At 49.1% G+C, this 24,200-nt stretch overlaps 1 protein-coding gene across 2 annotated transcripts in view; it reads left to right on the forward strand.

The window, feature by feature from the left end:
• PABPC1 (poly(A) binding protein cytoplasmic 1) overlaps positions 1-24,200 on the forward strand; it is a 541,973-nt gene that overhangs the window by 195,093 nt on the left and 322,680 nt on the right. The window lies entirely within an intron of this gene.

The raw sequence follows: 24,200 nt of genomic DNA on the forward strand, positions 1-24,200 counted from the left end.
CAGAGCACTTGGCATTATTGCAGCAGGAGGTACTAAGTATGCTGCAAAAAGGTGCAATAGAAATCGTGCCCGTAAACCAACAAGGGACAGGGGTGTACTCTCTCTACTTCTTAATCCCAAAAAAGGACTGATCTCTCAGACCTATACTAGACCTGAGACCCCCTCAACCACTACATTCTATCAGAGCATTTCCATATGCTCACCCTACAGCAGGTTCTACCGTTACTCAGTCAGGGAGACTTCCTAGCCACACTGGATTTGAAAGATGCGTATTTCCACATACCCATACACCCATCGCACAGAAAATATCTCAGGTTCACAATTCAGGATCACCACTATCAGTTCAAAGTTCTCCCCTTTGGAGTAACAACGGCACCCAGGGGCAGGCAAAGTCAGCCCAGCAATGTGCCAGCCACATGTCCCTCACCATTCACCTTCTTCACAGTCTAGGATTCTCACTAAATTACCCAAAATCACATTTTCAACCCGCACATGTAGGACAGTACCTGGGCGCGACCATAAACACTCTGACAGCCACAGCTCAGCCAAATTTAGTGAGGATCAACAGCATGCAACTGCTGATCACAAAGTTCAAACCTCAGCACTCCCTTCCAGCGCGAGTGTTCATGCAGTTGATAGGCATGATGGCCTCCTGCATTTTCATAGTCCCGCACGCGAGACTACATATGCGCCCGCTTCAGGAGTGCTTGACCCGTCAATGGAATCCGGCTCAAGGACAATTAACAGACCTAGTGTTGGTGAGCGGTCGGGCATACAACTCTCTGCATTGGTGGAATCCACAAAACCTTTGCAAGGGCCGACCGTTCCAAGAGCCTGTTCCGCAAATAATACGGACGGCGGACGCGTCTCTCCAGGGATGGGGAGCTCATGTACTCAATTACACAGTGCAGGGACTATGGACGACACAGCAAAAGAAGATGCACATCAACCTGCTGGAACTGATGGCAATCTTCCTAGCCATGAAGGCATTCAAAGTACACTCATGCAACAAAGTCGTGTTGATCCGGACGGACAACATGACTGCCATGTACTACATACAGAAGCAGGGAGGAACGCACTCTCCACAGTTGTCTCATCTGGCTCAGAGCATGTGGAAGTGGGCCATTCAGAGGAACATATTCCTCATGGCGGAACACCTCCCGGGCAAGGACAACCAGATGGCGGATCTGCTCAGCAGACACAGCCACCAGATGCACGAGTGGGAGCTACATCCGTCAGTACTCCAACCGTACTTCCAACAGTGGGGTCATCCAGAGAGAGACCTATTCGCCACAAACAAACGCAAAATGCCAAAGCTTTGCCGCCAGGTTCCCACATCCGCAGTCACAGGGCAATGCGATATGGATGAACTGGTCCGGCACATTTGCGTACGCTTTTCCCCCAGCGCCATTAATACCGCTAGTGGCACGCAAACTGCGACAACACTCACTGACACTCATCCTAGTTGCTCCAACATGGGCACGCCAACCATGGTACACCACCTTTCTAGAACTTTCCGTGGTGCCGCATCAAAGGCTGCGGATCACACCCGCACTTTTAACGCAGAACCATGGCGAAATTCAGCACCCAGATCCGCAACAGCTGAACCTGGCAATCTGGCTTCTGAAGTCTTCGAGTTGGCTACCTCAACCTGCCACCTGAATGTATGGATATCATCAAGGAGGCCAGAAGACCCACAACCAGAGCTTGCTATGCGGCTAAATGGAAAAGGTTTGTCATTTACTGCAACAACAATGACATTAACCCGCTGGACGCATCCATTCAAAACATCATCTGTTACCTCTTACACTTATACCGATGCAATCTGGCATACAGCTCCATACGTATACATTTAACCGCGATAGCAGCCTATCTTCAAAACAGGCAGCACCTCTCTTTATTCAGAGTGCCTGCCATCAAAGCCTTCTTGGAGGGACTCAAACGAGTGATTCCCCTAAGACACCCACCGGCACCAGTGTGGAACCTCAATGTGGTCCTCACCAGATTAATGGGTCCACCTTTTGAACCTCTCCATTCATGTGAGATTCAATTCCTCACCTGGAAAGTAGCTTTCTTAGTGGCAATCACTTCGTTAAGAAGAGTTGGTGAACTCCAGGCACTAACCATTCAAGAGCCATTCATACAGGTTCACGCAAACCGAGTTGTACTACGTACCAACCCCAAATTCATGCCTAAAGTGAAATCGCAGTTCCACATTAATCAGACTATTGAAATGCCTGTTTTCTTTCCAAATCCGCAAAATGTCGCAGAGAGAATGCTCCATACACTAGATATAAAGAGGGCCCTCATGTACTATATAGACAGAACAAAGGATTTTAGGAAAACAAAACAACTTTTCGTTGCCTTTTCTCCACAACACAAGGGCAACGCCATCTCCAAAGCAGGTATAGCCAGATGGATCGTTAAATGTATTCAAATTTGCTATCAAAAAGCTAAACGCACATTAACGATTCCCCCACGAGCCCACTCAACACGAAAGTTAGGGGCGTCCATGGCTTTCCTAGGAAACATTCCTTTGCAGGAAATATGTAGAGCAGCCACATGGTCCACTATACATACATTTACCAAACACTACTGTGTAGATGTACACTCAAAACAGCAGGCAGCTGTAGGACAGGCTGTTCTCAAAACTCTTTCAGACTGCTGCAGCTGGCACGGGCAGCCGCCGCTAATGGAGGGACCGCTATATAATCTATGCACAGATATGAATTCAGCAGCCCACATGCCTCGAACTGAATATGCTACTTACCAGTATGCATCTGTTCTTGGCATGTAGGGCTGCTGACATTCATATCGCCCACCCTCCTCCCCGGCGCCTGTAGCGGCTGCAGCACTCAATTACTGTATAGCATGGTCATCACTTACTGTATCTACTCCATCACTGCCACAATGGCGAAAAACAATCTGAGGATGGAGAGGATGCCCATGCGCACTGTGGTCCTGGGGAGGAGTCACCTATCTCAGGATACTTCGAAGACACTTCCAGGACAACAACGTGCAAACATCCGGACCCAACACTAGGCGGCGATCTATGCACAGATATGAATGTCATTGTATAAAGGAAAGTGGTCCCAGCATACAGTTCATTCAAAAACAAAACATTAGCATTATTGGAACATAATTTAGACGGATAACTCAAAAAAGTTCGAATGTTATTTAATCACATCGAACACGTAACATTCTTTCAAAATTGAATCAGAAGAATTTTTAAGCAACAATTTGAAAAAGTAAAACACGTGCCCAAGGGAAGGGAGGGGGGTGAGTGAAATAGTGCAGAATTTGGAAGGAAGTGAATACAGTGTTAAAGGTTACTGAATTACACTTAAATTGGACGGCATTCAAGAATCACTGCCGTATTTTGAACATAGATTCAATCATAGTCACAGTATTAACAATTCGGAAAAGTGCCATATAGAAACAATCACAGTACATCATGTACTGTTGACGGTGTTGGCAAAAGATGTTGAGTCGACGTTTCGACCCCTTGAGTGTTGTAGGTATTAAGTGGAACCTTACGGGGTGGGGTCTTCATCAGGACTGGGAAAGACACAAAGGAAGGGTGGGCACCTGAAGGAACAAAAGTTTAAATGAGTGGGGACTCATCAATCTTTCATTTGGCGGAAGCTACAACATATTAAATTAATTTGAGAACAAAATAAAAGTTACCATGTCCGAGGGTGGACAAGCCTCTAAGACGTCCGCAGGTCGTCAAAGAGAGAGGGAAAAATCCTCGGCGGTAACGGACTGGCGTGGAGAGTGGTTGAAACCTGAAATTAAGTAAGGTGAGTCAGACTGGTGAACCAGACTAGTCAGTTCAATAAATGGTCGCTCCCAACGTTGGCGGGAAATAATTACCATCGACCACAACTCGTGGGGGTTAAGTCTTAGGATTCATGGAAAAGCATAGCCTGGAGATTAATCCGGGTTTAGGGGATGGTTGAACTGCTGGAGAAAAATCACTGCTAGTTCACACAAAGGAACGAATCTACACAGGGAAAAAAAAGACAATTCAGAAATTGTGACAGGGAGAGCGCCTGCTAATACAAAAGTGCTGGAGAAATCACTATGGAGGTGGGATAAACATGATTTCAAAGAAATGGATAGATCAGTAATAAAGAGAAGTAGAACTTCTCATTGTTGTTCACGAGTCCCGTAGGATCACGTAGAATGGGTATAAGAGCATCGCTAGTACTCGAAAACACATAAATTACCGTGGGAGAGGGCAAAGTGTCGAGAGCCGACACGGCATGTCACATACTACATGCAGACACAAAATAAATCATTTTGGGCAGAGCAGGATGTCTCGGACAAAATCAAAAGGTCAAGGAGCCAGCATGAAAGGGGGGTAGGAGCTTACCCTGAGTCTCAGCGTCCGCTGCATCAATGAATGGGAAGTGCTTGCCCCGGGCGCATCATTTAAATAAGGAGACGCGCGGTGAACGCGTGGTCTCCGTTAACGTGCTGGCGCTAGATGCCGGTTGGCAACCGTCAAGGAGAAAAGACTATAATCGGTAGCGTCACGGAGTTGACAGCGTATTAGGAAGTTGTGGACATGGTAGAAAACGTAACGCATGAGTCAAACAGAACAACTAGAAAGGTATTGATCGCCCATTTTAAAACAATGTTAATAGTGTAAACAATGTGCAGTACGGTTTAAACAATTTACATCAATACAAAATCAGAGAAACCCAAACAGTACATGGTGATAATCCTGTTGGGAAGAAAGCATATATCCACATACAAAATGTCCAAACAATCACAGTGTATAGCAGCAATTAGGCATGGCAAAAGGTAAGCATGATAGCGTATGATACTGTGTCTGCTGGGTGATAGCCAGCTGCTCCCGGTACAACCAGCCCTATTCATAGAACAAAATATGTTATCAAATGTGTGCTGGTAGATGGAAGGAGAGGTAACAAAGTGGACTTCTCATATTAGTGGCAGACATAATGGCTCCTTAAGAGGGGAGAGAAGGAACACATCAAAAACAGAGCCAGAACTAGCTCAGATTAATCAAACCCGGAGGACTGCTAATTGGGCGTTACTGCCATCAAGTTCATTAAGCCCATTGGCCACCGTGTCCATCATAGACATCCATTTAGATTCTCTCACATTGAGAATGGCTGTTAGGTTGCCGCCTCTGGGGCCCAGCTTGACTTTCTCGAGAACTAGCCATTTGAGATCATCTGGTTTATGATTTTTTGAGGTACAGTGTTCAACGAGGGGGGCTCCCGCCACGTTGCACCGGATTCTGCTATGGTGCTGTAGAATTCTAGCTTTCACCTTTTGTTGTGTCTGCCCAATGTAGAGTAAATTGCAAGGGCAACTGATACAATAAATCACATCAGAGGAGTTACAATTCGTAAAAGAACTGAGAGTTATCGTGTGTCCTCTATAGGTGAAGATCTTTGTCGGGTCAGTGGAATCACAGGCCTTGCAGTGGCCACACTTAAAGTGTCCGATCACTGGTGGTAGATTCCAAAGTCCTTGGATGGTTGGTGTTGTCGCTGTTTCAAGAAACGAGTGGACTACATAGTCCTTTACATTTCTCGCTTTCTTGAAGGAGTGCATCGGCGGGTTTGGTTGGTCGATGTCATCAGCTACTAACTCCCAATGTTTATTAATCACTTTCTTAATTTCATTACTCCGTGTTGAAAAAGTAGTGACACAAATCAGTCTCTGCAATGCTGTATCTTGTTTAGCTTTAGGTGTTAGCAGGGTTTCACGGGGATTGAACCATGCCCTCTTGCGAGCTTTCTTAACCAGTCTCCTGGGGTATCCCCTTGATAGTAGACGATTGCTCAGGTCCTCAGATTCCACAAAGTAATCCTCCTTTTTGGTACAATTTCTTCGTATCCTCAAAAACTGTCCAAAGGGTAGGTTATCCCTAAGGCCACGTGGGTGGTGGCTACTGTATCTAAGTAGGGAATTACGTTCTGTGGGTTTTCGATACAACGTTGTGTGCAATTTGTTGTCTTCACAAAAGATTTTGATGTCCAGGAAGGCAAGTTCTTTGGCATGCGAATGTATCGTGAACTGGATATTGTCGTTGCATAAATTTAGCCATTCATGGAAAACCGCCAATTCCGTGAGGTCACCATTCCAAATTAGGAGAATATCGTCGATGTAGCGTCTCCATAAATTGATCTTGCCAGAGAAAGGATTGTTAGCGAAGATAAATTGACGCTCAAAGTGATCCATGAAGATTATTGCTAGATCAGGAGCAAAGGCAGCTCCCATGGCAACACCTTTAGTTTGAAAGTAGAAGTCTCCTTGAAAGATAAAAAAATGTTTTTGCATAGCAATAGTCAAGAGTTGAATTATAAATTCAGTTGGAACTCTCATTGGTGCTGGTCTGGTGTTGAGGGCTTCGGTCATCACCTCCAGTGCCGGTATCTGGGGAATGCCAGAAAATTGGAACGAACTGCATTAACCAAATTGAAGAACAATAGAGATATTGTAATAAAGGCTGCGGACAAGGGTGGTGCGATCGTCATTCAAGACACCACGGCATATAAGGATGAGATTCTGAGGCAACTTCAAGATGGCGTGAGCTATTCTAAATTACGATCTGATCCAACTAAAGAACTGGCAGAAGAAATTTTACAAATCACCTCCGAGGCTTATGGTCTAGGTATACTCAGCAAACTTGAGTTTGAGTATCTCAACCAGAAATACCCTCGTTTACCGACCATATACACCCTACCCAAGATCCATAAAGATCTCCAGCAACCACCTGGACGCCCGATTGTTTCGGGATGCGGCTCCTTACTGGAACCATTATGTAAATATGTTGATTTCTTCCTGAAACCACTGGCAGAGGAAACTGAGGCCTACCTTAGGGATACGATGCAGACGATCAACTTGGTCGACCAACTACCCTTCGATCCAAATACCCAGCTACTGGTGACCTGCGACATCGTTTCCTTGTATACTAGCATTCCCCAGATACCGGCACTGGAGGTGATGACCGAAGCCCTCAACACCAGACCAGCACCAATGAGAGTTCCAACTGAATTTATAATTCAACTCTTGACTATTGCTATGCAAAAAAATTTTTTTATCTTTCAAGGAGACTTCTACTTTCAAACTAAAGGTGTTGCCATGGGAGCTGCCTTTGCTCCTGATCTAGCAATAATCTTCATGGATCACTTTGAGCGTCAATTTATCTTCGCTAACAATCCTTTCTCTGGCAAGATCAATTTATGGAGACGCTACATCGACGATATTCTCCTAATTTGGAATGGTGACCTCACGGAATTGGCGGTTTTCCATGAATGGCTAAATTTATGCAACGACAATATCCAGTTCACGATACATTCGCATGCCAAAGAACTTGCCTTCCTGGACATCAAAATCTTTTGTGAAGACAACAAATTGCACACAACGTATCGAAAACCCACAGAACGTAATTCCCTACTTAGATACAGTAGCCACCACCCACGTGGCCTTAGGGATAACCTACCCTTTGGACAGTTTTTGAGGATACGAAGAAATTGTACCAAAAAGGAGGATTACTTTGTGGAATCTGAGGACCTGAGCAATCGTCTACTATCAAGGGGATACCCCAGGAGACTGGTTAAGAAAGCTCGCAAGAGGGCATGGTTCAATCCCCGTGAAACCCTGCTAACACCTAAAGCTAAACAAGATACAGCATTGCAGAGACTGATTTGTGTCACTACTTTTTCAACACGGAGTAATGAAATTAAGAAAGTGATTAATAAACATTGGGAGTTAGTAGCTGATGACATCGACCAACCAAACCCGCCGATGCACTCCTTCAAGAAAGCGAGAAATGTAAAGGACTATGTAGTCCACTCGTTTCTTGAAACAGCGACAACACCAACCATCCAAGGACTTTGGAATCTACCACCAGTGATCGGACACTTTAAGTGTGGCCACTGCAAGGCCTGTGATTCCACTGACCCGACAAAGATCTTCACCTATAGAGGACACACGATAACTCTCAGTTCTTTTACGAATTGTAACTCCTCTGATGTGATTTATTGTATCAGTTGCCCTTGCAATTTACTCTACATTGGGCAGACACAACAAAAGGTGAAAGCTAGAATTCTACAGCACCATAGCAGAATCCGGTGCAACGTGGCGGGAGCCCCCCTCGTTGAACACTGTACCTCAAAAAATCATAAACCAGATGATCTCAAATGGCTAGTTCTCGAGAAAGTCAAGCTGGGCCCCAGAGGCGGCAACCTAACAGCCATTCTCAATGTGAGAGAATCTAAATGGATGTCTATGATGGACACGGTGGCCAATGGGCTTAATGAACTTGATGGCAGTAACGCCCAATTAGCAGTCCTCCGGGTTTGATTAATCTGAGCTAGTTCTGGCTCTGTTTTTGATGTGTTCCTTCTCTCCCCTCTTAAGGAGCCATTATGTCTGCCACTAATATGAGAAGTCCACTTTGTTACCTCTCCTTCCATCTACCAGCACACATTTGATAACATATTTTGTTCTATGAATAGGGCTGGTTGTACCGGGAGCAGCTGGCTATCACCCAGCAGACACAGTATCATACGCTATCATGCTTACCTTTTGCCATGCCTAATTGCTGCTATACACTGTGATTGTTTGGACATTTTGTATGTGGATATATGCTTTCTTCCCAACAGGATTATCACCATGTACTGTTTGGGTTTCTCTGATTTTGTATTGATGTAAATTGTTTAAACCGTACTGCACATTGTTTACACTATTAACATTGTTTTAAAATGGGCGATCAATACCTTTCTAGTTGTTCTGTTTGACTCATGCGTTACGTTTTCTACCATGTCCACAACTTCCTAATACGCTGTCAACTCCGTGACGCTACCGATTATAGTCTTTTCTCCTTGACGGTTGCCAACCGGCATCTAGCGCCAGCACGTTAACGGAGACCACGCGTTCACCGCGCGTCTCCTTATTTAAATGATGCGCCCGGGGCAAGCACTTCCCATTCATTGATGCAGCGGACGCTGAGACTCAGGGTAAGCTCCTACCCCCCTTTCATGCTGGCTCCTTGACCTTTTGATTTTGTCCGAGACATCCTGCTCTGCCCAAAATGATTTATTTTGTGTCTGCATGTAGTATGTGACATGCCGTGTCGGCTCTCGACACTTTGCCCTCTCCCACGGTAATTTATGTGTTTTCGAGTACTAGCGATGCTCTTATACCCATTCTACGTGATCCTACGGGACTCGTGAATAACAATGAGAAGTTCTACTTCTCTTTATTACTGATCTATCCATTTCTTTGAAATCATGTTTATCCCACCTCCATAGTGATTTCTCCAGCACTTTTGTATTAGCAGGCGCTCTCCCTGTCACAATTTCTGAATTGTCTTTTTTTTCCCTGTGTAGATTCGTTCCTTTGTGTGAACTAGCAGTGATTTTTCTCCAGCAGTTCAACCATCCCCTAAACCCGGATTAATCTCCAGGCTATGCTTTTCCATGAATCCTAAGACTTAACCCCCACGAGTTGTGGTCGATGGTAATTATTTCCCTCCAACGTTGGGAGCGACCATTTATTGAACTGACTAGTCTGGTTCACCAGTCTGACTCACCTTACTTAATTTCAGGTTTCAACCACTCTCCACGCCAGTCCGTTACCGCCGAGGATTTTTCCCTCTCTCTTTGACGACCTGCGGACGTCTTAGAGGCTTGTCCACCCTCGGACATGGTAACTTTTATTTTGTTCTCAAATTAATTTAATATGTTGTAGCTTCCGCCAAATGAAAGATTGATGAGTCCCCACTCATTTAAACTTTTGTTCCTTCAGGTGCCCACCCTTCCTTTGTGTCTTTCCCAGTCCTGATGAAGACCCCACCCCGTAAGGTTCCACTTAATACCTACAACACTCAAGGGGTCGAAACGTCGACTCAACATCTTTTGCCAACACCGTCAACAGTACATGATGTACTGTGATTGTTTCTATATGGCACTTTTCCGAATTGTTAATACTGTGACTATGATTGAATCTATGTTCAAAATACGGCAGTGATTCTTGAATGCCGTCCAATTTAAGTGTAATTCAGTAACCTTTAACACTGTATTCACTTCCTTCCAAATTCTGCACTATTTCACTCACCCCCCTCCCTTCCCTTGGGCACGTGTTTTACTTTTTCAAATTGTTGCTTAAAAATTCTTCTGATTCAATTTTGAAAGAATGTTACGTGTTCGATGTGATTAAATAACATTCGAACTTTTTTGAGTTATCCGTCTAAATTATGTTCCAATAATGCTAATGTTTTGTTTTTGAATGAACTGTATGCTGGGACCACTTTCCTTTATACTGTTCCATACCCAGGTCCCAGTGACTTCATATGGGTTGACCCTTTATGTTCTCTCCAGATATGAATGTCAGCAGCCCTACATGCCAAGAACAGATGCATACTGGTAAGTAGCATATTCATTTCCTGACACCAAAAGGCACCCCGGCGCCCTGCAGCCCCCTGTGCCCAACTCCTGGGTACCGACCTATCCTCCAACTACCCTCTCGAAGTGGTGGTCACACCTGAAGAATCTTCATCCCCGAGCTTGCAGCCTTTGTTCGTCCATGAGCTTTTCCATTGCAATCCATTGAGCGCCCGAAGGCTTAAAAGCACCCTGCACCCAGACGCCTGAGTGGCCCTGGCAGTGTAACTTCTACTCCTACCTACTTCCCCATTTGCCCTGAGCAAGTGACCAGGAGCCCAGCTCCCACAGCCGCGTGGCCTGCTAGTCAGCAGCCACCAACCAAGGGCCGCCTGCCTTCCATAGGATAACATTGGGCCTAACTCACTCTGCACCCGGCTGCCCCTGTGCCGCTGAGGGTGTAACAACTGTACTTACTTGACCCTGGGAGACCCCTGAGTCTATGCATAGAACCTTAACTCTGCCAGTCGAGTACTTACCCAAAAGCCGATAACTCACTGTTCGAGGCATATGAGCTGCAGATCACACACTGAGGATAAGATCGCCATCTGGTGTTGGGCTCAGAAGATTGCATGTTGTTGTTGTCTTCGGAAGAAGCCTTTGGTCACAAGATTGGTGACTCCTCCCCTGGACAACAGTGCGCATGGGCATCCACTCCATCGTCAGATTGTTTTTTTCCGCCATTGGGTTCGGATGAACTTTTTCCGCTCCAGCAGAAAACTTCCAGCAATCGATTTAACTCTTCAATCTTCATTCCATCGCCATCGAAATCAACTCGGACCGGTTCCGGAAGCGGCTGATGGACAGGACACCCTTCAAAAAATGCCCCCAGTGTGGAGCGAAGTTCCCCCACAGTGACCACCACGAGGTTTGTAACCTCTGCCTGTCGCCGGAACACAACGAATCGAACTGTCCAGCTTGTGCCGCTTTCCGTTCCAAGGAGACCCTCCGGGACCGAAGTGCTCGACGCCATATTATGGCCAAACCAGCTCCAGAACCGGAGGACATCTTTGCTCAGGATGTTCCTGAAGATGACACCGAAGATCTCGATCGTGTCCGAGGCCGACGATTCCGATGACCTCATCACTCCAGGGCAGCGTGTGAGTACCTCCCCCCCCCCCCCCTGCCCCTGCCCCATCCAAAAAGACATTGGTCAAGACTCCGCCAGCTGGGCCCAGTCGCGACCGGAAATCCTCTTCAGAAGCCCCGCCCTCGGGCCCGGCTTCGAAGACATCTAAGCCTGTAGGTGGCTCGGGCTCGAGCAAACCTCATGTTATTGTACCTATAACACCTTCGGCACCGAAAACTCCACTGTCTGCACCGAAACAGGCTTCAAGACCGAAATCTCCTTCGGCATTGAAACGTTCCTCGGCACCGAAGTCTCCACCGGCGCCGAAACTTTCTTCGACATCGGCACCGAAAACTCCATCGGCACCGAAAACTCCATTGGCACCGAAAACTCCATTGGCACCGAAAACTCCATTGGCGCCGAAAATTCCATCGGCGCCGAAAAATCCATCGGCACCAAAAACTCCGACACCGAAAAATCCATCGGCACCGAAAACTACGTCCACACCGAAAAAAGTTCATAAAGACACAAAACTGCCATCACCACCACCGCTTTCGGAGCCGGATGAACTTTTTCGCCCAGATCCTACTCAAAAGCAGATCTACATCAATCCCAAAACCGGACATGTGACTGCCGTCCCATACAAGAAACGGAAGCTGGACATCACACCACCTCCAGCTCCCATACGGAAGAAGGACTGTGCTACTTCACCACTTCCTCCTCCTCCTCCTCCTCCTCCACCATTCACCTTCTCCTCCTCCATTCACCTTCTCCTCCTCCATTCACCTTCTCCTCCTCCTCCTCCTCCTCCTCCTCCTCCTCCTCCTCCTCCTCCTTACCATTCACCTTCTCCTCCTCCTCCTCCTCCTCCGTTACCATTCACCTTCTCCTCCTCCGTTACCATTCACCTTCACCTTCTCCTCCTCCTCCTCCGTTACCATTCACCTTCACCTTCTCCTCCTCCTCCTCCCCTCCGTTACCCATTCACCTTCACCTTCTCTCCTCCTCCTCCGTTACCATTCACCTTCTCCTCCTCCTCCTCCTCCTCCGTTACCATTCACCTTCTCCTCCTCTCCTCCTCCTCCTCCGTTACCATTCACCTTCACCTCTCCTCCTCCTCCTCCGTTACCATTCACCTTCTCCTCCTCCTCCTCCTCTCCGTTACCATTCACCTTCTCCTCCTCCGTTACCATTCACCTTCTCCTCCTCCGTTACCATTCACCTTCACCTTCTCCTCCTCCTCCTCCGTTACCATTCACCTTCTCCTCCTCCTCCTCCTCCTCTCCTCCTCCGTTACCATTCACCTTCTCCTCCTCCGTTACCATTCACCTTCTCCTCCTCCTCCTCCTCCTCCTCCGTTACCATTCACCTTCTCCTCCTCCGTTACCATTCACCTTCTCCCCTCCTCCTCCTCCTCCTCCTCCTCCGTTACCATTCACCTTCTCCTCCTCCGTTACCATTCACCTTCACCACCTCCTCCTCCTCCTCCTCCTCCTCCTCCTCCGTTACCATTCACCTTCACCACCTCCTCCTCCTCCTCCTCCTCCGTTACCATTCACCTTCACCACCTCCTCCTCCTCCTCCTCCTCCTCCTCCTCCTCCGTTACCATTCACCTTCACCACCTCCTCCTCCTCCTCCTCCTCCTCCGTTACCATTCACCTTCACCACCTCCTCCTCCTCCTCCTCCTCCTCCGTTACCATACTTCACCTTCTCCTCCTCCTCCTTCACCTTCTCCTCCTCCGTTACCATTCACCTTCACCACCTCCTCCTCCTCCTCCTCCTCCTCCTCCTCCGTTACCATTTCACCTTCACCACCTCCTCCTCCTCCTCCTCCCCTCCTCCTCCTCCTCCTCCTCCTCCGTTACCATTCACCTTCACCACCTCCTCCTCCTCCTCCGTTACCATTCACCTCACCACCTCCTCCTCCTCCTCCTCCGTTACCATTCACCTTCACCTTCTCCTCCTCCTCCTTACCATTCACCTTCACCTTCTCCTCCTCCTCCTCCTCCGTTACCATTCACCTCTCCTCCTCCTCCTCCTCCTCCGTTACCATTCACCTTCACCTTCTCCTCCTCCTCCGTTACCCTTCACCTTCACCTTCTCCTCCTCCTCCTCCTCCGTTACCATTCACCTTCACCTTCACCTTCTCCTCCTCCTCCTCCTCCGTTACCATTCACCTTCACCTTCTCCTCCTCCTCCTCCCTCCTCCTCCTCCGTTACCATTCACCTTCACCTTCTCCTCCTCCTCTATTCCTTCACCTTCTCCTCCTCCTCCTCCTCCTCCTCCGTTACCTCCGTTACCATTCACCTTCACCTTCTCCTCCTCCTCCTCCTCCTCCTCCGTTACCATTCACCTTCACCTTCTCCTCCTCCTCCTCCTCCGTTACCATTCACCTTCACCTTCTCCTCCTCCTCCTCCTCCGTTACCATTCACCTTCACCTTCTCCTCCTCCTCCTCCTCCGTTACCATTCACCTTCACCTTCTCCTCCTTCCTCCTCCTCAGTTACCATTCACCTTCACCTTCTCCTCCTCCTCCTCCTCCTCCTCCTCCGTTACCATTCACCTTCACCTTCTCCTCTCCTCCGTTACCATTCACCTTCTCCTCCTCCTCCTCCTCCTCCTCCTCCGTTACCATTCACCTTCACCTTCTCCTCCTCCTCCTCCTCCTCCTCCTCCTCCGTTACCATTCACCTTCACCTCTCCTCCTCCTCCTCCTCCTCCGTTACCATTCACCTTCACCTCCTCCTCCTCCTCCTCCTCCGTTACCATTCACCTTCACCTTCTCCTCCTCCCTCCTCCGTTACCATTCACCTTCACCTTCTCCTCCTCCTCCTCCTCCTCCTCCGTTACCATTCACCTTCTCCTCCTCCGTTACCATTCACACCTCACCTTCTCCTCCTCCTCCTCCTCCTCCTCCTCCGTTACCATTCACCTTCACCTTCACCTCCTCCTCCTCCTCCTCCTCCTCCTCCTCCGTTACCATTCACCTTCTCCTCCTCCTCCTCCTCCTCCTCCTCCTCCTCCTCCTCCGTTACCATTCACCTTCACCTTCTCCTCCTCCTCCTCCTCCTCCGTTACCATTCACCTTCACCTTCTCCTCCTCCTCCTCCTCCTCCTCCTCCTCCTCCTCCGTTACCATTCACCTTCACCTTCTCCTCCTCCTCCTCCTCCTCCTCCGTTACCATTCACCTTCTCCTCCTCCTCCTCCTCCTCCTCCGTTACCATTCACCTTCTCCTCCTCCTCCTCCTCCTCCGTTACCATTCACCTTCACCACCTCCTCCTCCTCCTCCTCCTCCTCCTCCTCCGTTACCATTCACCTTCTCCTCCTCCTCCTCCTCCTCCTCCTCCTCCGTTACCATTCACCTTCACCTTCTCCTCCTCCTCCTCCTCCTCCTCCTCCTCCTCCTCCTCCTCCTCCTCCTCCTCCTCCGTTACCCTTCACCTTCACCTTCTCCTCCTCCTCCTCCTCCTCCTCCTCCGTTACCATTCACCTTCACCTTCTCCTCCTCCTCCTCCTCCTCCGTTACCATTCACCTTCACCTTCTCCTCCTCCTCCTCCTCCTCCTCCTCCTCCTCCTCCGTTACCATTCACCTTCACCTTCTCCTCCTCCTCCTCCTCCTCCTCCGTTACCATTCACCTTCACCTTCTCCTCCTCCTCCTCCACCTCTCCTCCTCCTCCTCCTCCGTTACCCTTCACCTTCTCCTCCTCCTCCTCCTCCTCCTCCGTTACCATTCACCTTCACCTTCTCCTCCTCCTCCTCCTCCTCCTCCTCCTCCTCCGTTACCATTCACCTTCACCTTCTCCTCCTCCTCCTCCTCCTCCTCCGTTACCATTCACCTTCACCTTCTCCTCCTCCTCCTCCTCCGTTACCATTCACCTTCACCTTCTCCTCCTCCTCCTCCTCCTCCGTTACCATTCACCTTCACCTTCTCCTCCTCCTCCTCCGTTACCATTCACCTTCACCTTCTCCTCCTCCTCCTCCTCCGTTACCATTCACCTTCACCTTCTCCTCCTCCTCCTCCTCCGTTACCATTCACCTTCACCTTCTCCTCCTCCTCCTCCTCCGTTACCATTCACCTTCACCTTCTCCTCCTCCTCCTCCTCCTCCTCCTCCGTTACCATTCACCTTCTCCACAGGATGATAATGATGACTTAGGGGGAGGGGCGGACCCTGATTTATTTAATGATCCTGTTGATCCAAACGACCCTTTTACGTTCCCAGACACAGCACCAGTAGATGACTGGTCTTATCCAATGCCTGACCCCACTACCTACCCCTCCAAGCCCTCCCCTCCTGATGACCATTTGGGGTTTGGCCAACTAATAAATAGGGCAGCAACATTCCATGGCGTCACAATGCACATGGACGCCCTTGAAGAGGACTTTCTCCTCGATACTTTTGAGCAGTCACAAAAAACTGTTCACATACTGCCCATGATTAAAGGGGTTATAAAGCATGCCACTGAAGTCTTTAAAGACCCTGTTAGAGCTAGGGTTCTCAACCCACGCATCGAAAAAAAGTACCGACCAGCCCCGCAGGACCCTGCATACATTAAAGCCCAGCTCCCTTTAGACTCCTTGGTCGTATCAAATGCCAGGAGGCGTGTTAACTCACAGACAACTGGAGAAACGCCTCCCCCGGACAAGGAGTCTAAGCTTTTAGAGGCCTCAGGCAAACGAGTCGCCGCAGAGGCAGCGAACCACTGGCATATTGCCAATACCCAGGCCCTGTTAGCCCGGTATGATAGGGCGCATTATGACCAACTTGAGTACCTTATGCAACATCTGCCTGAACCCTTTAAATCCCAGGCCACTGACCTCAGTCAAGAAGGCAAATTAATATCTAATGCCTCCATTAAATGCGCCTTAGATGCGGCAGACACTGCTTCTAGGGCGGTCAATACTAGCATCTTACTCAGACAACCTGCCTGGCTCCGTATTTCCGGTTTTAAACCGGAGGTTCAAACCGCAATTCTAGCTCAACCTTTCAACCAAGAGCAGCTATTTGGCCCTGCAGTGGACACTGCATTAGAAAAAATTAAGAAGGATAACGAGACTGCCAAGTCTATGGGAGCACTGCAGTCTCCTCAAACCCGGGGTTCCTTTCGTCGCTCCTTTTATAGAGGAGGCTCCAAAAACGCGGGAACTGAGACCACGTCCACCTTAATTCTGGACAAACATCCCCTAACAGAGGATATTTTCGAGGAGGTTATAGGGGAAACAATAACAAAGGTCGAGGGCGGGGCAACAACAACACCCGCACCTCCCCAGCCACCAAACAGTGACTTGCCACCACTCCCCCCAGACCATTCCACTCCGGTCGGGGGGCGGCTCCAACAATTCCTACCTGTCTGGACTTCTATCACCACAGACAGATGGGTAAGACAAATTATCCAGTCTGGCTACTGCCTCGAACTAATACAATCCCCACCCAAACAACGTCCAATGTCCTCACATCATCTCTCTCTCCTCAAACAAGAAGTTCAATCCCTGTTACAAAAACATGCGATAGAACCAGTCCCTCTTCAACATCAGGGAACAGGGGTATATTCCCTATACTTCCTCATTCCCAAAAAGGACAAAACATTAAGGCCCATACTGGATCTCAGACTACTGAATCAGTATATACATTCGGATCATTTTCATATGACCACCCTCCAACAAGTCCTCCCACTATTACAACAGGGAGACTTCCTTGCCACATTGGACCTCAAGGACGCGTACATTCACATCCCTATGCATCCCGCTCACAGAAAATATCTACGATTTGTGGTAGATGGGCAACACTATCAATTTACAGTTCTCCCATTCGGAGTAACAACAGCACCCAGAGTGTTCAAGTGCTTAGCAGTCGTGGCAGCGCACCTCAGAAGACAACAGATCCATGTCTTCCCCTATCTGGACGATTGGCTCATAAAAGCCAATACTCACCCAAAATGCGTTCTCCACACTCATCGCACTATTCAAACCCTCCACAATTTGGGATTCACTATCAACTTCCCCAAATCCCATCTACAGCCTTCCCACTTACATCAGTATCTAGGAGCAACCATAGATACATCCAAAGCCATTGCTTATCCCAGCACTGCCAGGATAGCCAGTATACAAAATCTCATCTCTCAACTTCAAACTCATCCATCTCTTCCAGCAAGAGTGTTCATGCAGCTCCTAGGCATGATGGCGTCATGCATCTCCATAGTCCCACACGCACGACTTCAAATGCGTCCCTTACAGGAATGTCTAGCACAACAGTGGAACCAAGCTCACGGACAACTTACCGATCTGGTGTTGGTGGACAGTCGCTCACTTCGCTCACTGAAATGGTGGAACACCATCAACCTGTCCAAAGGGCGGCCGTTCTGAGAGCCTCTTCCACAAGTTGTGCTAACTACCGACGCATCTCTCACAGGGTGGGGAGCCCACCTCCTTCACCATACCACTCGGGGCAGATGGACCAGTCAACAAAAACTGCTCCACATCAACCACCTGGAACTCTTAGCAGTGTTCCTAGCACTAAAATCCTTTCAGGTACACCTAAAGAACAAAACTGTCCTCATACGCACAGACAACATGACTACAATGTATTATATACAGAAACAAGGAGGGACACATTCTCTCCAACTGTCCCAACTGGCACAGCAAATCTGGAGATGGGCAATTCCCCAAAACATCTACCTGTTAGCAGAACATCTCCCAGAGAATCCACAATCAGGTGGCCGACCTCCTAAGTCGCCACACACAGCAGATCCACGAATGGGAATTACACCCCAAGGTTCTACTCCCCTTCTTCCAAAAATGGGGACAACCAGACATAGACCTGTTCGCCACTCCCCACAAAATGCCCAACCTTCGCCGCCAGGTTTCCACACCCACAGTCGAAGGGCAATGCCCTATGGATGAACTGGTCAGGCAGATTTGCGTACGCTTTTCCGCCTCTCCCACTAGTTCCATTTGTGGTACGCAAACTGAAACAACAGTCGCTAACACTAATACTGGTAGCTCCCACTTGGGCACGTCAACCGTGGTTCACCACACTTCTGGAACTATCTTTAGTTTCACATCAAAGGCTACGCCTCTCCCCGGATCTATTAACCCAGAACCATGGAGAAATCAGACACCCAGATCCTCAAACACTGAACCTAGCGATCTGGCTCCTGAGGTCTTAGAGTTCGGATACCTCAATCTCCCTCCAGACTGTATGAATATCATAAAGGAAGCCAGACGACCTACTACTAGAGCATGTTATGCCGCAAAATGGAAACGATTTGCCATCTACTGCGCTAATGACATACCTCCATTGGATGCTTCCATCCAAAACATCATTTGCTATCTACTACACTTGCAAAGATGCAATCTAGCGTATTCCTCTATACGTTTACACCTAGCAGCCTTGGCAGCCTACTTGCAAAATAGGCAACACCTGTCCCTTTTTAAGGTACCAGCCATCAAAGCGTTTATGGAAGGTCTCAAAAGAATTCTTCCCCCAAGATTACCACCTTCCCCAGTGTGGAATCTCAATGTGGTTCTAACAAGACTTATGGGTCCCCCATTTGAATCTATGCACAAATGTGAATTACAATTCCTAACATGGAAGGTAGCCTTTCTTATCGCAATCACTTCCCTACGAAGAGTAAGTGAAATACAAGCCCTTACACTAGAGGAACCTTTCTTACAACTACACCGTAACAAAGTGGTTCTTAGGACAAACCCTAAATTTCTTCCAAAAGAGATTTCCCCTTTCCACCTTAACCAATCAGTAGAGCTACCAGTCTTTTTCCCTAACCCAGACTCCGTAGCTGAAAGGGCCCTACATACCTTAGATGTCAAAAGAGCCTTGCTTTATTACATCGACAGGACAAAACCTTTTCGAAAGACAAAACAACTCTTTGTTGCTTTCGCACCACCACATAAAGGCAATCCCATCTCCAAATCCGGTATAGCCCGGTGGGTAGTTAAGTGCATCCAAATATGCTACCAAAAGGCTAAACGTACACTTACAGTTCCCCCTAGGGCGCACTCCACGCGTAAAATAGGGGCTTCTATGGCCTTCTTAGGTAACATTCCCTTAGACATTTGCAAGGCAGCCACGTGGTCTACCACGCATACCTTCACTAAACACTACTGTGTTGATGTGCAAGCCAAACAGGCCTCAGTGGGCCAGGCTGTCCTAAAAACTTTATGTTCGAGGCAAATGAGCTGCAGATTGTACACTTAGCATAGATCGCCATCTGGTGTTGGGCCCGGATGTTTGCAGTTTGTTTTTCTTCTTGGACAGTCTTTGGAAGTCACGAGTTTGGTGACTCCTCCTTCGGTCCGTACTGCGCATGGGCTTCGGCTCCATCCTCAGATTGTTTTTTTCCGCCATCGGGCTCGGATGTGATACTTCGTGCTCCGGCTTCGAACTTCTACGGTTCCAGCCTCGACGGAAAATCCTCGATTCTTCGAGTTCCTTCATCATCTTCATCTCTCGAAGCGGCACTTTCTCCATCCCGTTCATCGACACCGGCCTTCGGGCCCTCCGCGACTCCGGTCCCGGCCGATGGAAAGGACTCCGTTCAAAAAGTGCCCAAAATGTGGGTCTAAATTTCCCCACACCGACCTCCATCAGGTGTGTAACCTTTGCCTCTCTCCGGAACACGAGGCTAGAGACTGCCCCGCCTGCAAGTCTTTTCGATCGAAGAAGACCATCCGAGATCGAAGAGCTCGACGCACCATGGCGCACTCATCCTCCGCAGCTCCACCGGACATCTTCGGAGACGACGCCGAAGCTTCGGGGCAAACACACACCGAACAGGAGGAAGACGTCGTCAGCGCTTCCGAGGCCGACGACTCCGACGTGGAGGACATTACACCAGCGCAGCGGGCCGTGAGTAATATGCCCCCTCCTACCCCCACGCCGAAAACCAAAGAGACTCGGGTTACTCCCTCGCCTGCCGGCCTGGGCAAAACCAAAACCAAAACTTCGATCACCCCACCTTCGGGCCCGGTGTCGAAGCTCCCAAAGTCTCATGGCAGCTCGGGATCGAGCCAGCCGACACCCGGTGCCGAAAAACAGCATCCGGCACCGAAGACTGCAAAATCCAGCTCGACTCCGAAACCACCGGTGCCGAAGCCTGGACACTCGGTGCCGACCAAACACAAACACAAATCTGTCGGCACCGATGCTCCGGCGCCGAAACATCATTCGACGCCGAAACACCCGGAGACCTCAAAAAAGCATGGCGCACACAGACCATCGAAACCCCCGGTTCCGAAATCACCGGTGCCGACAGACGACTCGACACCATTGGCTCTGTTTACACCAGACCCTTTACAAAAGACTTTGTCCAAAGATCCTAAGACTGGGTTTTTGACTTTAACTACCAAGAAAAGACGCCTTGATGCTCCGGCTCCTCCACCCAAAAGGAAGGACTCTGCTACTTCTCCCATCAGAGTGCCCTCCCCACTACCGCCTCCCCTACCCCCTCCACCTCCTCCACCACCTCCACCTCACAGGTCTCCGCCACCTGTACCTCACTACCATCCGACCCCATCCCCAGATCCGGATGATGGGGATCCAGACAATTACCCAGCGGACGCCCCAATGGATCCCACTCCACCAGGGACCCCAGATCCATGGGAGGATTACAATAACCCTGATATACCCAATGTACCTCAGGACGACTTATACCCATCAAGACCGTCTCCTCCAGAGGACTCCTTAGGGTTTCACCATTTAGTGCAGAGAGCAGCACACTACCATGGGGTGGACATGCACAGTGAACCAGTAGAAGAAGACTTCCTACTGGATACATTTGATATACAAGACAAATCCACTTCCATTTTACCCATGCTTAAGGGTGTCACCAAGCACGCTACAGAGGTGTTCAAAGACCCTGTCAGAGCCAGAGTACTGAACCCTAGAATAGAGAAGAAGTATAAGGCGGCACCCACAGACCCTGCTTACATCAAGGGCCCTGCTCCCCTAGATTCCCTAGTTGTCTCCACAGCTAGAAAGCGGGCTAACTCCCAATCCTCAGGAGATGCCCCACCGCCAGACAAAGAATCTAAACTTCTGGACGCGTCTGGTAAACGCACCGCCTCCCAAGCTGCAAACATATGGCGCATTGCAAACACACAAGCACTGCTTGCGCGATATGATAGAGCACACTATGACGAACTAGAGGCTCTTATGCAGCACCTTCCAGAAAAATACAAGCACAAGGCTCATGACCTGATACAGGAGGGTAAACTAATTACAAACACCTCCATTAAGTGTGCCCTCGATGCAGCCGACACTGCTTCTAGGGCCATAAATACCAGTGTCCTGCTTCGTCGCCACGCCTGGCTCAGGATCTCAGGTTTCAAGCCTGAAGTCCAGGCATCCATACTCAATCACCCCTTTGACCAGGAAACACTCTTTGGGCCAAAGGTAGACGAAGCGCTCGAAAAGATGAAGAAAGACACAGACACAGCAAAGTCTATGGGGGCACTTCAAACACAAGCCTCCAAACGTTCCTTTCGACGCTCGTCCTTTCGTGGCACAGGCAGAGGCTCCTCCACCGATAACGCCTCTACCTCCTACAAGTCCCCTCCTCAAAATACCTTTTCAAAGGGCAATCAGAGAGGTGGTTACAGGGGTAACAACAATAAGGGCAGGGGCAAAACCAACAACACCCGTTCTGCCACCCCCCCCGCACAATGACTCCCCTCCGCTCCCCCCAGACCATTCCACTCCGGTCGGGGGCAGACTACAAAACTTTATCCACGTATGGGAGTCCATAACATCGGACAAATGGGTGACCCAAATCATTCGGTCAGGGTACTGTCTCGAACTAACATCTACCCCACCCAATATCCCACCAAGGCACCGTCCAATGTCTCAAGAACATTCCACACTGCTCAAACAAGAGGTATTCTCACTCCTCCAAAAACACGCTATAGAGCAGGTCCCCGTCAATCAACAAAATCTAGGGGTCTACTCCCTATATTTCTTAATACCAAAGAAAGACGGGACCCTCAGACCCATTCTCGACCTCCGGCCTCTAAATGCCTACATACACTCAGACCATTTTCACATGGTCACCCTACAGCAAGTCCTCCCACTCCTCTGCCAGGGAGACTTTCTCACAACCTTGGATCTGAAAGACGCATACTTTCACATTCCAATACACCCCTCTCACAGGAAATACCTCAGGTTCGTGGTGGACGGGCAACATTACCAATTCACGGTTCTCCCCTTCGGGGTCACCACCGCACCGCGGGTGTTTACCAAATGCCTAGCAGTAGTAGCAGCACACCTCAGACGTCAACACATTCACGTCTTCCCTTACCTGGACGACTGGCTGATAAAAGCCGCGTCCTACGACCAATGTGTGCAGCATACAAACAGCACCATCCAACTGCTCCACCAGCTAGGCTTCACGGTGAACTACCAAAAGTCCCACCTCATACCATCTCACACAAAGCAATATCTCGGGGCCACTATAGACACCTCCAAGGGTATTGCCTATCCAAACTCAGCCAGAATCACAAGCATTCAAGCCTTACGCAAAACATTCCTTCCTCAACACTCTCTTCCAGCAAGAGTGTTTATGAAGCTCATAGGAATGATGGCGTCTTGCATCTTCATAGTGCCCCATGCAAGACTCCACATGCGTCCACTTCAAGAGTGCCTAGCACAACAGTGGAACCAGGCCCAGGGTCAGCTGACGGATCTGGTGTTGGTGGACGGCCGCACACATCACTCTCTGCAGTGGTGGAACACCACAAACCTTTCCAAAGGGCGGCCGTTCCTGGACCCGGTTCCTCAGGTGATTCTAACAGCGGACGCATCGCTCTCCGGCTGGGGAGCGCACCTCCTACACCTCACCATGCAAGGTCTATGGACGCCACAGCAAAAATCGCTCCACATCAACCACCTGGAGCTCTTGGCGATCTTTCTAGCCCTAAAATCTTTCCAAAAAGAGATTTCGGGCAAAGCAGTCCTCATTCGCACAGACAATATGACTGCGATGTATTATATACAAAAACAGGGGGGGACACACTCTCCCCAGCTCTCCCGCTTAGCCCAGAGCATATGGAGATGGGCAATTCCCCAAAACATCTTTCTCCTGGCACAGCACGTTCCAGGCGTACAAAACACCATGGCAGATCTGCTCAGCAGACAAACACAACAACTACACGAATGGGAACTGCATCCACAAGTTCTTCACCCATTCTTCCAACAGTGGGGGCATCCTCAGATAGACCTCTTCGCCACCCACGAAAACAAAAAATGCCCAAGCTTCGCCGCCAGATACCCACACCCATTGTCCAAGGGCAATGCGATATGGATGAACTGGTCAGGCAGATTTGCATACGCCTTTCCACCTCTCCCACTAATTCCATTAGTGGTCAGGAAGCTACAACAGCACTCCCTCACACTCATTCTGGTAGCTCCGACGTGGGCCAGGCAGCCGTGGTACACCACGCTACTACAACTGTCAGTGGTACCACATCAAAAATTGCATCTATCCCCATGCCTCCTAACCCAGAACCATGGAGAAATCAGGCACCCGGACCCAGCTCAGCTCAACCTGGCGATCTGGCTCCTGAAATCCTAGAATTCGGATACCTTAACCTTCCCCCTGATTGCATGAACATCATCATGGAAGCCAGACGTCCTACCACTAGAGCATGCTATGCCGCAAAGTGGAAAAGATTCGTAATTTACT

Source organism: Triturus cristatus, chromosome 5_1 (genome assembly GCF_964204655.1).
Source record: "Triturus cristatus chromosome 5_1, aTriCri1.1, whole genome shotgun sequence".
Classification (NCBI taxonomy): domain Eukaryota; kingdom Metazoa; phylum Chordata; class Amphibia; order Caudata; family Salamandridae; genus Triturus; species Triturus cristatus.